The sequence below is a fragment of the Carassius auratus genome, unplaced genomic scaffold (genome assembly GCF_003368295.1).
Source record: "Carassius auratus strain Wakin unplaced genomic scaffold, ASM336829v1 scaf_tig00008429, whole genome shotgun sequence".
Taxonomy (NCBI): domain Eukaryota; kingdom Metazoa; phylum Chordata; class Actinopteri; order Cypriniformes; family Cyprinidae; genus Carassius; species Carassius auratus.
Genome location: NW_020523942.1, coordinates 60,593 through 72,939, shown reverse-complemented (window position 1 = coordinate 72,939; position 12,347 = coordinate 60,593).

The following is a 12,347-nucleotide window of genomic DNA, read 5'->3' as shown; positions in this document are numbered from 1 at the left end:
GTTTTATTTCTTCTTTAAAAGTTTCGTAAAGTTTTTTTCGAGTATGGCTCTGTGTGATGTTAGATGGAGCGGAATTCCTTATATGGGTCCTAAGGCACTTCTGCCGGAAGAGCGCGCTCATGTATAGCAGAGCACTGACAGCACAACAGGCATTCCCTGATAAGAGCGAGAGCATCGCGAAAAGTCACAAAAGAAGTGTTTTTGGTTGCCAGGCCAAGACAACCCTGCACAGATTACCAAAGAGAAACAGCATTAAGGGACCAGTGGATGGAGTTTATTTTTACAGAGCAACAACGGAGTTGTGCAAGTGTTTTTGTTTGTTCCCTGCATTTCGAAGATGCTTGTTTTACAAACAAGGCCCAGTTTGTTGCCGGATTTGCACATCGTTTATTTCTTAAGGATAATGCAGTCCCAACGAAAAAGGGTCACGATCGTGTGTTGGAACCACATGCGGTGAGTAAAACTGCTTCAAATATCTCTGTGTTGTTAACTTGGCTATCAGCGCGTAAGCACATCAAGTAAACAACATGCGATGTTGTCATCAAACTGCACTTTCCACATGTACAGCTAAAAAAAAAAAAAAAAAAAAGACGACATAAAGTGGAACTTAGTCATTTTCCAAAACCGCTAAGCAAATATATACAGTTTCAGTACATACCACACAGAGACGCCTTTGCTGATGCTGCTCTTGTTAAATTTCAGCCTCTGGATCTGTGTCACAGCTTCCAAACACTCTCAACGCAAAAGCCTACTGGCGCTCGTGATTCTTTAGCTCCTCCCACACGTCACGCCTCTAGGCACTCGTGTTTTTCCAGGAAAAATCGGTACAGACTATCTTTCTCTTATAAATATAATAAAAATAATCCTCTTCCTTGGAGTTATGAAGGATGCAGTACTACTCTATAGGTACTCAAGATTAACAGGATATTGAGTGAAAACTATCATTTCACCCCCCCCTTTAAGTTTGTAATAATTGCTAGTTGAACAGTTCATTATAAATGTGTTTGTTGTGTCTGTGTTAGCACGTTGTTTAAACATTTATCAGTGTTAATCGCACGTTCAAGCACGTTTGAATGTGCCTTGCTGTGCTGTCATGATCATAATGACTCGAGTTCTCTCAAACTATGGTGTAATGATGTGAACGAATGCCAGATTTAGTATCCCACTGTGTGTAACTGCCATATTAGCAACTAAATCGCTGTTTATTTGATCTTTATGGACACGATGTTCATGCTTCTGTGCAGTTTATGCAAATTACCTCATAAAGTGGTTTGAGTATGAAAGCAGTTTCCATTTCTAACCACAAGGTGGTAGTGGTGTTATGTTTCATTGTTTACATAGTGTGATTCTTTGATAATATTTAACCTGAGAATTTAATAAGAAACTAAGTATTTAATGTGAATGTCTTTGTAATAATATTTTTTTAAACATGTAACTCATTACAATTATTTTTCTATTGTAGACCACATACACACCCACTCTCACAACAAATACCCAATTGATCACCTGCAATGCCCATGTACAGCTGTGTTGTTTGCATCTTGGTTGCAAATTACTCCTATTTTAAGAGAAATTTTACTCTTTGGATGGTACTGATCAGACCCTGTGTTTTGACTGACACCCCTTGAGCATGGCGAGATATCAGACCTCACCTAACACGGTCCCTTTTCATTCTCCAAAACAGTCAGTCAGGCATTATAATATGATATCTGGATAATCCAGTACTATTTAATGATAAAACTTTACTAATTATAAATCATAACCATGTATGAATACACAGAAATTTTTACTGAATTTAGGACTGGTGGTGGTGCTTTGTTTGTCATTCAGTGTTTCTGTAACAAAAAAAAAAAAAAAGCGGGAAAAGACAATAATAATCCGAATTCTACTAATAACAACAGCAAAAGTACTTTTTTTTTTTACTTTTTTTTTACTAAGTACAAAAGTAAAAAAAAAATGCTCTAAAGATGAACAAGTGGCTGGATTTATGAATATTAATCAGGTTGTGTCCATTTCCGTGAACTTATTTGCTGAGATCAAAACAGCGACGAAAAAAGTAAGCACCAACCAATGAGATTGTCGTTTGCACATTAGTTTCGCTAACTTCCAGAAAACCTGGCAGTTTAAAAAAAAAAAAGATGAAGAAAACAAATTCCAAAGGACCATTATTTTGACAGGAAAATACACAAAGAACAATGTTTATATGTGACGTATCAACTCTGCATGATATGTAAGACTCGCTCGCTCTCTCTCTTTCTCACTTCGCGCATGTGAGAGAAAGCAACGTGATTCGTGCGCCTCACATTAGAGTTTAAGGCACACCCAAGACAAACACAGGTATTGCTGTTGCATCCATGAGAATATACTGAAATTATCACAGATCATTGATGTTGTAAGGGAAACAGGTCAATTTAGCTCAAAGGGAATCATTTAAGATTTTAAAGGGAATTTGAACAGAATCACTGTTTCACGGCTGTTCACGGAGACGCGCCTGCGGTTCAGTGAACGAGCCGTTTAACATCAAATCTGCGCTGGATACTAATATCCAAACTATAGTGAAAACACTATCAATTAGCACAGTAACAAGATCGGCAGTTTAAGACATTAACTTGTAAGCACAAAACACAAGATACTTCTCTTTCAATATGAATAAGGCTTTATTAGATAAATCTAAGACATATAAACTAATCTAACACATAAACGCACGCACACACACATTCACACAAGTTGCAGGAAGGTCGAAAGTTAAGGAAAGATGAGTTTAAGAGAATGGAAATATGGAATCCCAAGTTTACAGCAATACGTTAAATTGCATAGACATGAACAACCATCAATCACGTAATTAGCCCTTGCATTGAGTTCCTCAATGTGACTAAAATTATATTAGATACACCAGCACAACAAATATCTGGGATACGTTGCCTTAGTTTCCTGTGAAAGGGACTCCCGTTGAAAGGGGTATCCCGTGTCGCTGATTGGCTGGAAGTTCAGTAGTGAAGTGACGTCTTGGGAAGCCCGTGGTTGTTGGGCGTTGGCTGAAGTGCAGAGTCGTGTGCGCTGGTTGAAGTTGAACGGGCATCCGAGGTCAGGCGTCGGAGACTCGACGTTACAAAACTTAACTCAGAACACGAAACTCTCAAACGGAAAAGAAAAGAAATAAAGTTTGACGAGACTAGGTTGTGTTCCTTCTCATTGTGCATAGAAGCAGTAGGCAGGCACGCTGGAACCGCGCTCAAAGAACAATGACGACTAACCGCATGGCTAGATGCTTATAGCTAAAGCTAGGTAGCAAAGCTACAAGCTAAAGCTAAGAGCAGGCATGACTGATAGCACGAGCAGGTTGGAACTAAAAGCGCAGACTAAAAGCCGCATGACTGATAGCACAAGCAATGCTAGACTAAAAGCGACATGGCTAATAGCAGCAGCTAGACTAGAACTAAAAGCAAAATTTAATCGTGTCCAAAGTATTTTAAACTTCCTGTTGGCCACCCCTCAAATGTTGCCTTGACCAATCAGATATGTTCTTGGGGTGGGTATCATAAATCATTTGTTTATCTTACCAAGCATGTGGTTCTTGCCTCACAGGGTCTAATTTTGGACATGATTCCTATAACATGATTATGATATATTTTACAAATAAATGATTGTCAGGACAATATCAAGCAAGAAAATGCGATTATTTCAATACTAGACATGACTAGGTATCCTATAGTTATCAAAAGACATACACAATAAGTGATTATACATGATAGTCAAATGTGTGGGTTACACGTAAATGAATATGGAGTTAAGCAATGGAATGATTCATTCATAAGTCTTTTTTGAGTTCATTCTGGTCCATATATAATGTATAAAAAGGGTTTCTTTGCCATTCTCTGGCAAAGGACTTTTCTGTGAAGACAAAGGTTTAAAGCCCTTCCCCTTAGGAATTTCAGTCTGGTTTCACTGGCTGGGGGGGGGAAGTCAATGCAAGTATTTAACTTGATCTCCTGGGTTTACATGTGATGTCCAGCGTTGCATTCCAATCACGAACAATAAATTTGACAATCTCTTCTTCGAATTAAAATTGTCAATAATTGTTCTATTGGTGTTAATGTTGAAAGCTGTTGTGTGAACAAGTTGGTTGGTTGGTTATCTTGCTTGGTTCTTGTGGCACTAGAACTGATTTATGACTTCCTGAGGAATTCAGCTCATGTTTCAATGCACACAGCTCTGATAGACTCTTTGATTTGTCTGATTTGACTCATTTCTGCTACATATATCCCCCTTTCGATCGGCGAGGTGTTTAGGTGAAGACATCGTCGATCGCTGGAGAAACAAAGGCAGAAGAAGCAGACAAACACAGCAAACAGCAAGACAACACCTCCATGACAGTTACTGTACTGGTGCAGGCATCAGGTTATTTAGGTACACGTGGTTAAGTTCAATTAGTCAATGTAGTTTAGCACATTGAGGATAGTTTAGATCGTCTTGGAAATTGTTTTATTTTGATTCATCAATCAAATTTGTGGTTAACTTTGTTTGGTTCTTCTAGGTTGTCTTACTTTACATGTTTACCATTAGTTTTCTAGTAATTTCATTTTCAATTCAATGAATTGACCTATCATGCATGGAGCTCTCTGGCTTCCATTCAGTTTAGAGTGGCTGGCGGATATTAGGTGTTGCGAGTCAATCCTAATATCAGACCTTCGACCCTCGCAGGGTGTCTAGGCGTTTCACCTACTCAGGAAAGAGGGGAAGGAGAAGGATAGGTAAAAGAAGAACAAAACAAAACAAGGCTGCTGTGGGTTTCCTAGCATGGTGTCTACTATTGAGCTAGGATGTCAGGTCAGCTAGTGTGTCGTGAACTACTTAGTCTTGGCTAGTTGATGCAATCAGTTGTGTTCAGTCTACTTAGTGTGTCATGTAGACCTTCTAACTTAGTGTCAGGCATGGTGTGCATCTATTCCTGTGCTCAGTGTGTCTGTTGTTTCACTACTCTGTGTTCAGAAGGATAGGTAAATAACACAAATGGAGTATGGGTACTTGGCTGTGTCATGAAAACTTAGTGTCAGGTGTTCTACCTATTGTGAGGATGGCTGCACGTTTCTTCATGGTGGTATGTTTACTTTGTTACGCTAAAAGTTGGATATTCTACCTGTGGGAAGAATATGTTTGTTGACTGTGTTATCAGTAGATGTGTTTACCTCTGGGTGTAGGTAATGTTGTGTGTTACTGGTGTAGTGCATGTGTGGTCAGATCTGTTCAAGTCTGTGTTGTCTCCCCCTTTTTTCTAGCATGTCACTTAAGACTGGCTCTCAGCATCCTTTGGTTTGGATGAGGGCGTGTCCATGGTCTAATGAGGGGTCAGTCCAGCAAGGCAGGAAGTTCTTTAGCAGACAGTCGGAGGCAGTTTGGCATGGCTGTGTGAAGCTTGAGTTGCAAAACTTTGTCTCCTATGTTGCATTCTTCTTGTGATGCCTTCTGGCTGTAGCAGACTTTCTGACCTTCTGTGCTCTGGTGGTTGCTGTTGCACAGACAGGGAGTTTGGAACCGTGGAGTTGGAGTTCATTTGACAGTTGTTAGTGACCGAGGGTGATGTCCTTTAGTACCTCAGATTTTTCATCAACAGTTGGCCGTGAAAGACTTGTTCATTCTGGGTTGTTGTTGAACAGGTGCTTGTCATCTCTGATGTGGTGCACCAGGGGATCACCGGCCTTCCGTTCTGGTCGCTGGTCACAGCGAGCATGACTCAACTTTGTGGTCATATGCATGTAAATTGTCTTGAAGGAACTCTCTTAGTTGTTCCATGACTTGTTCCGTGTCTTCTAATGGTAAGCGGTCATGTTCTTGTGCATACTCAGCACTGTGCATGTCTGAGTGGTGCTGAGGTGGGTTTTGTTGTCGCTTACCCACACGAGTTGCTCTTGGATGAGTCAGGTGATTACCTTTGGATATCTGGTTAGGTTTCCAGATGTTATCCTTTTGGTTTCTTGAGAAGCGTGGCTGGTCCCATGGGATTTTTCCAGCAGTTGGGCTGAAAGCGGTCGTGGATATGGGCGTCACGTTCTCTGTGCTCTTGATGGAAGACTCTGGTGTTGTGATGCCACTGGGTGTCGTCCAGTGCAAGGCTTGAGTCTTTGTTGACAGAGTTCAAGAGTGTGGATGTTTTGTTACCTTTCTTTGAGGCCAACTTCTGCTTGTTATAGGCCTTCTGTGTTAGGTCACGCAACTGTTGGATGGTCATGGAGTTCGGACAGGCCATGACACCTAGATGGTGACTGACTCCAGGGTGCAGATTCTTTAGGAAGAGGGTTTTGAAGTTCACATCCTCTTCAAGGTCAGAGTTGTTGTGTGCACCAAAGTAGGATTGTCGGAGTCGGTTGTAATAAGCTTGTGGAGTCTCTTGACGACCTTGTTTGGTTCCAAGGCAGTTAACAGTCCATGTTCAGACTCTGGGTCTGTAAACTCTTTAATCAGGACCTCACGAAGTCGCTGGTAGTTTGACTTGGTTTGACTGGGCTGTCGATCTAGAAAGTTTCGTACCTCGGAACTGGACGTGGCTCTAAGGAGGTATAACCAGTCTCTGTCAGTCACATGAGGTCTCACTTCCAGGTGAAATTCGATATCTCGCAGGATAAGCTTGGATGTCGGGGCTCTCTGTGGAGTTCGGGTTGAACCTGCTGATGTTTTTAGACAGCTTGTTGAGGTCTTTGATGGTCATCCCGTGTGCAGCTTCAAGGCCTTGGACGGGAGGTTTTCTTCGTTGGCAGGAAAGGGTTGTGTGGCGAAGGCAGGTGAGGTTTTGGGTTGTGGACCTTCGCTCCTTTCGTCATATGCCAGTTCTTGGACGTGGGACTCTGCTCTGCTCAGCAGTGATGAGGCTAAGAGATGTTTCTCTTTTCTTGGCTCTAGTTTGTGCTTGTAAGCATTTTGGAGTTCTTTTCTGACCATGTAGAGCTCATCGTTGGTATCGTCTAGTTGTTGGGTTCAGATTGTCCGTTTCAGTTCTGTACCTTTCAAGGTGGTCTTTCAAAGCACCATTTTCAGAATTCTTGTTTCTGATGTCTATCTTGGCTTTCTCTAGTAGCTGTTTCGGCATACTGGAGTCTGTTTACCAGGTCTTTCTGAGCAGACGTTGCATGTTGCTGGTCGAGCTGAGCTGCTGCCAGGGCTGCTTGGAGCTTCATAACTTGTTCTGTTGTATCCTGCTCCCTCTCGCTGGGTGCTTTGAGTTGATCTTGAACTTTCACTTCCAGCTTGTCTATGCGATGTTGAGCACGTGTCAGCTCCTCTTGAAGGTGGGTGATGTGCTTGTCGCTCAGTTTCAGCTGGGTTGTGAAGGCATAGCTTAGTGAGCTTGTGATCTTGACTAGCTCCTCGTGGTTGTTGTTCTGGCTTGAATCTTGTGTCAGGAATCTTCTCAGGATTAGGATTATTATTAAAAATAAAAACAGTTCAAATGTCTTTGGAGTGAGGCTGTCTGTTATGCCTCTCAGCCAAATGTTCACATCTTCCCCATGGGAAATGGGGTCTGCAGTCTGCGGCATGTTGGCACGCTGGGAAGAAGAGAGACTGACACAGATCTGTGTGGAGTAAAAGCCTATGTGTGGTGGGACAACTAAGTGTTGTATCAGTGATTGTGAACCACTAGTGAAATGTGTTGATGACTGTGTTGGTCTCAGGGTGTCTAAGTAGACTAGAGATGCGAAGACTTTGTCACTCTAATGAGGAAGAGGAAAGAGAGACAGAGGTGAAAAACAAATTCAACTGACAAGCAAAATTTCTGTTTTTCAAATGAGGAAAATTATTTTTTTCCAATTAAATGTTATCAAAAACATAAACAATATTATTATATTTCTTGCTTTGGACAAAATAATACAATAATAATTCTGATATCTCTTTTCTTAGTCTGACAGGATTGACACCGTACACCTTTCAGTTGGACCGCTCACCAGGGAGTCAGCGAGGCGACAGTTGCTCAACACGTATCTCTATTAAATTGATCGCAACGTTGGATGAGATGCTAAAACTTGGATTGCGTTTCCAAATGTAGGGAGGTTAGGAAGAACAAATGAGAGGATGATTACAATCAAATTCATAAGGATGATTCGTCGTCTTTGGCACGATTGTGTATTTACTTCACTTAGAATTGATTGATGGTTCTTACATGTCCTACAAATGTAAAAAGAGAAGAGGAAAGTAAAGGAGAGAGAGGACGGAGATGGTAAGTCTCAGTAGCGGTTATCTCAACTACAAGGAGAGCGTTGTGTTAGTTGCTGCACAACTAATCAAACAAAATAAACTTTAAGTGAAAGAGGGTTGTCTTTCTAATTTATTTGAACTCGTAGTGAGGGATAACAATGTCTCCTTTTGGGGCTCAGGTTTGTCGTTCCCAGGCTAGGATACACAAAAGAAATGGTAAGAAATAGGAAAATTTAAAAATTAATAAATGGGCAAAATATGCAAACATGAAATTAAAAAGAGGAAATCAATACGTAAAACAATAGTGGTTAAGTGTATAACCAAAACAGGAAGAGGGGTAAAACGCATTCAAATAAGTAAAGGTCTGAATAGCATATATTCAGATGGGTAATAAATAAATTAGGAAGAATAAGTTTATTTAACTTCCAAAGTTCAAGGCTTATTCATTCCTAAAATAATTAGACCCAAAAGAGAATACTAGAAATAAAAGCTCATATGAAATGATCTGAGAGGGAAATTTTAAATGATTCAAAATAAATTTAATGTTTCAATTAAATTTCAATTTGACAATTAATAATTGTGATCAGTATTTCCCTTTCTAGTAAAATGAAAATAAGTGGTCTAGTGAGAAAAGAGAGCGATAAAAAGAAAGGGACTAACAAGTGTTAGTTAAGATGTTTAAAATGGTTAAATCACGTCAGCGTTGCCCAAACACACATTATTCTACCACTGGATGGTAATGCTAACGGCTAACCTTCGAGGCTAGTGGCTTTAGTATAGACTTCAATGTAAATGCAATGGTTTCGTTAGCTTAGCGAAACCGCGGAGTTTTGTGCGCTGCACGTGCACAGTTCAGAGTTGCTCCGGAAGTACGTTAGGCTTCCGGGTCACGGTCGTCACTATGGCAACCAAAACACATTCTAGTGGATTAGCACATGAATCGTTGCATTGTTGCAAATACAGTTAAGCATGTTACATGAAATGTCGGCTCATTTCAACACTGTACAAATAACAACACCGCCTTTCAGTTGGTTTTGCGATGTGGCACTTAAACTCTCAGTTTGTATAGAGTTAAATTTATCTTAATTCAAATAGCAGCTTCCTGCTGTAGTTATTATATCAATCTCAGCAATTTGATTCTCCGTGCCAGTTTTTCTGGACACAAACATAAAAGTTTTCCTTCGCTGTTGGTACACAGTTAAAATTTACTTGATCAAGCTTTTAAAACACTCCCATTCAAATTACTCTCGGACACACGCCGTGTTACGCGAGATTGCATTCACTTTGTGAACGGATACAAATGGGCAAACATTGTTCTCTAATGTTTAACGTTAACTTAGGGGAGTCGAATATCAAATTTGATTCGGCAGTGGAACACGCACTGGCAATCAAACTATATGAAATATGAATACGGGGACTTTGATAAATAGATTGAGGAACCCGCTCAAAACTATTCTTTATTCACCGATTTATATCCCTTTTGAAACACTAACAGTTTAGCTCCGTTCAGCAAACAGTGACTGAGATAGCGTTTGAGACACTGGAACACGCAGTGAAATCAAATCAGCTATAAAACAAGGCATTACACAAATGAGGAACACGCTCAATTTCTACCTTATTGTACGATCTCAGATGTTTACTTTTAAGTTCACTTACTGCTGTTAACAAAGGGAGACGGACTCGAGTTAAAGTCTCCTCTAGCTCCTTTCATTCAAGCGGGAGGGCGCGCGCTGCTTACGTCACGCGTCACACACACATACTCAGGTCTCGCATGCTTCTCATCTTTCATTCCTTTAGCAAAATCAAAGATTAAATAACTTGGTTTATGCTCACAATTTAGATTAAACTCCCCGCATTTTCTCCACCATTATAAATGTAAGGGAAACAGGTCAATTTAGCTCAAAGGGAATCATTTAAGATTTTAAAGGGAATTTGAACAGAATCACTGTTTCACGGCTGTTCACGGAGACGCGCCTGCGGTTCAGTGAACGAGCCGTTTAACATCAAATCTGCGCTGGATACTAATATCCAAACTATAGTGAAAACACTATCAATTAGCACAGTAACAAGATCGGCAGTTTAAGACATTAACTTGTAAGCACAAAACACAAGATACTTCTCTTTTCAATATGAATAAGGCTTTATTAGATAAATCTAAGACATATAAACTAATCTAACACATAAACGCACGCACACACACATTCACACAAGTTGTAGGAAGGTCGAAAGTTAAGGAAAGATGAGTTTAAGAGAATGGAAATATGGAATCCCAAGTTTACAGCAGTAGGTTAAATTGCATAGACATGAACAACCATCAATCACGTAATTAGCCCTTGCATTGAGTTCCTCAATGTGACTAAAATTATATTAGATACACCAGCACAACAAATATCAGGGGATACGTTGCCTTAGTTTCCTGTGAAAGGGACTCCCGTTGAAAGGGGTATCCCGGCGTCGCTGATTGGCTGGAAGTTCAGTAGTGAAGTGACGTCTTGGGAAGCCCGTGGTTGTTGGGCGTTGGCTCAAAGTGCAGAGTCGTGTGCGCTGGTTGAAGTTGAACGGGCATCCGAGGTCAGGCGTCGGAGACTCGACGTTACAAAACTTAACTCAGAACACGAAACTCTCAAATGGAAAAGAAAAGAAATAAAGTTTGACGAGACTAGGTTGTGTTCCTTCTCATTGTGGCATAGAAGCAGTAGGCAGGCACGCTGGAACCGCGCTCAAAGAACAATGACGACTAACCGCATGGCTAGATGCTTATAGCTAAAGCTAGGTAGCAAAGCTACAAGCTAAAAGCTAAGAGCAGGCATGACTGATAGCACGAGCAAGGTTGGAACTAAAAGCAGACTAAAAGCCCGCATGACTGATAGCACAAGCAATGCTAGACTAAAAGCCGACATGGCTAATAGCAGCAGCTAGACTAGAACTAAAAGCAAAAATTTAATCGTATCCAAAGTATTTAAACTTTCCTGTTGGCCACCCCTCAAATGTTGCCTTGACCAATCAGATATGTTCTTGGGGTGGGTATCATAAATCATTTGTTTATCTTACCAAGCATGTGGTTCTTGCCTCACAGGGTCTAATTTTGGACATGATTCCTATAACATGATTATGATATATTTTACAAATAAATGATTGTCAGGACAATATCAAGCAAGAAAATGCGATTATTTCAATACTAGACATGACTATGTATCCTATAGTTATCAAAAGACATACACAATAAGTGATTATACATGATAGTCAAATGTGTGGGTTACACATAAATGAATATGGAGTTAAGCAATGGAATGATTCATTCATAAGTCTTTTTTGAGTTCATTCTGGTCCATATATAATGTATAAAAAGGGTTTCTTTGCCATTCTCTGGCAAAGGACTTTTCTGTGAAGACAAAGGTTTAAAGCCCTTCCCCCTTAGGAATTTCAGTCTGGTTTCACTGGCTGGGGGGGGGGGGGGAGTCAATGCAAGTATTTAACTTGATCTCCTGGGTATACATGTGATGTCCAGCGTTGCATTCCAATCACGAACAATAAATTTGACAATCTCTTCTTCGAATTAAAATTGTCAATAATTGTTCTATTGGTGTTAATGTTGAAAGCTGTTGTGTGAACAAGTTGGTTGGTTGGTTATCTTGCTTGGTTCTTGTGGCACTAGAACTGATTTATGAACTACTTCCTGAGGAATTCAGCTCATGTTTCAATGCACACAGCTCTGATAGACTCTTTGATTTGTCTGATTTGACTCATTTCTGCTACAATGGAGAGTGAAACTCAGAAGCGCTCAGTCAGAGAGAGTTCGGTGAATTAATATATATCTGTGCTAAACTTATACTTAGCCTCAAACTCACACTGGCGAGTAAAATCTGAGAATTTATTAGACATTGGCTAACTTTATACATTATTTAGTCACCAGAGTGAAGATTTAGTCACATATGCGAGTGATTTACTTGCAATGTAGAGGGTTGAAGAGACTGGTTTTCTTTGATAAAGTACGAAAACTTGGCTTCCTTTGATGCTGTAAACAAACATTGGTTTTCATGAGACTTGTGCGCATGCACAACGGCAACATCTTACGTCATCCTCCCAGAGCTGCTTCCGTGTACAACTGTTGGTGCAAGCTAGTTTAAAGTGATTATTACGTTTTGAATATAGATAATTATCTT